Raw genomic sequence first — 2,500 nt, forward strand, 5'->3', positions numbered from 1 at the left:
TACTTTATTTCGTTAAATGGTTTTTTGAACTAATTTATTAAATAATATTGAATAACTAATCTTAAATAAACAATTTTAACTATATATTATAGTAAATAAATCATAAATAACAAATATTATAACGAAAAATGGTGACGGTAATTATTTCCTTTATTTTCTTCATAAACTAAGCGCTTTTTTGCACCTGTTTTTAATTTTTGAAATCCGGGAATTCCATGGTTATCGACAATCTTATAAATCTATAAATAGATTCAATAATAAACGAATAAACATCGGAAATTCCAAGATTGTAGAAATAAATTATGAAGTGCTTAACTAAACTTTTTTAATTCATTTCGTGGTTGATGATAATTTTCGAAATGATTTAGCAATTTAATCTTTAGTTTCAATGTCAAAACGTTTGTTAAAATAATTTTTAAATAATTCTTGCTAAAAATGTTTTAAAAATTCCAAAAAGTTACGATTAATTTAGAACCGGCAATTTTTATTACCATACATTTATATTTACATTAACATCATTATATTATAAGTATATTCATAAAAAATTATATTCTAAAGTTCGTAGTTATCTATCTTTCCGCCATCTTGTTTATTGTTATGGTGGTCATCTTAGTGACGTCATCCATGGGCCAGACATAGTAATACGTCACCTAAAATAATAAACAAATGTTTATTTCATTTTATCTGCGTAGGGATGAATAAATTAAATATTCCTTTATTTATTTGACTAAATCGCTAATCAGAAATTGTTTTAAATAATTTTTAGTAAAATACTGTCTCTTTAATAATTAATTAATTAATTAATAACTAAAGTTTAATTGAGATCAAACTAGGTGATAATGAGGCTCTGCCGCTGCTACTACAATTACTGCTGCTCATGTGGCTACTTCTACTACTATTCTGTTGAAATGTTTTATAATACTACTACTATTTCAAATACTGCTGATGATAGAAGTAGTAATTACGATGTTGTTGTTGATGATGATGATGATAGCAGTAATTAAGTATCATTAATGATTTAACTATAATTAAACATCTATCTAAATTGTCAATTTGGAAGTAAAATTGAAATGTAATTAAATAATGATGACTTATTTAGAAAAATTAAATTAATTTAATCAGAAAACCACGTCTACTTTTACGCTGAAACATTTTGTCCCTTGAAAAAAGGTCAAGGCCGAAAGCAGAGGCTAACTTCGGGAATTGCCCTCTTATAGAATTCTACCAATCATAAGCTTTTTCTCAGAAGCAATGGTCACAATGACGTCATTAATACGTAACAAGCCACCTTTCAATGAATGTTAAGCTATCAATTAAATTTGAAATATCATTTTAAATATATTTTATGGCAAGTATAACAAATTTGGTTCTCCAAAAAGTTTGTTTAAGTTAATTTTTTTACAAAATTCAAAACCCAAAATTACAAATTAAATGAATAGAGATTTCATAATTTGAGGAAAATTAATATGATAACAATCAACAATGGCTTTGAATGCGGCAAAATTTTTCTGGATCATATATTTAAAAAACAGTTTTCTCTCTATCTCTCTCTTTATATATATATATATATATATATATATATATATATATATATATATATATATATATATATATGCATGCATACACACACATATATATAACCATATTTAAAAATATAAACACACGTGCACACGCGCACAATTATATATATATATATATATATATATAGAAAGATACAGATAGAAGAGAGAAAAATAGGGAGAGAGAGATAGAGAGTAAGAGTAAGCTATAAATATAACTGGTTTTTCTGGAAAATCCCACACTTTCACCAACCAACCAACCATTGCACGTAGCGTAGTTAGGTGCTTATTAAGCATACCCGATTAACCATCATCATCATTAGTATTAGTAGTTGTAGTAGTAGCTGTAGTAGTAGTAGTAGTAGTAGTAGTAGTAGTAGCTGTTGTAGTAGCAGTAGTAGTAGTTGTAGTAGTAGTAATAGCTGTTGTAGTAGCAGTAGTAGTAGTTGTATTAGTAGTAGTAGTAGTAGTAGTAGTAGTAGTAGTAGTAGTAGTAGTAGTAGTAGTAGTAGTAGTAGCTGTTGTAGTAGCTGTTGTAGTAGCAGTAGTAGTAGCTGTAGTAGTAGTAGTAGTAGTAGTAGTAGTAGTAGTAGTTGTTGTTGTTGTTGTAGTAGTAGTAGCTGTAGTAGTAGTAGCTGTAGTAGTAGTAGTAGTAGTAGTAGTAGTGGTGGTGGTGGTGGTAGTAGTAGTAGCTGTAGTAGTAGTTGTAGTAGTAGTAGTAGTAGTAGTAGTAGTGGTGGTGGTGGTAGTAGTAGTAGTAGTAGCTGTAGTAGTAGTTGTAGTAGTAGTAGTGGTAGTAGTAGCAGTATAAGTAGTAGTAGTAGTATTGCCATTATATTATGGTTAAGTCACAGAGCTTTTTAAAGCTGGGATAATCTTATGATACCACAGATTTTACCCTCCACATCTTTGAAATTCCAACTTCTAAATCTCTGTGTTCT

The sequence above is a fragment of the Helobdella robusta genome (genome assembly GCF_000326865.2).
Source record: "Helobdella robusta unplaced genomic scaffold HELROscaffold_9, whole genome shotgun sequence".
NCBI lineage: Eukaryota > Metazoa > Annelida > Clitellata > Rhynchobdellida > Glossiphoniidae > Helobdella > Helobdella robusta.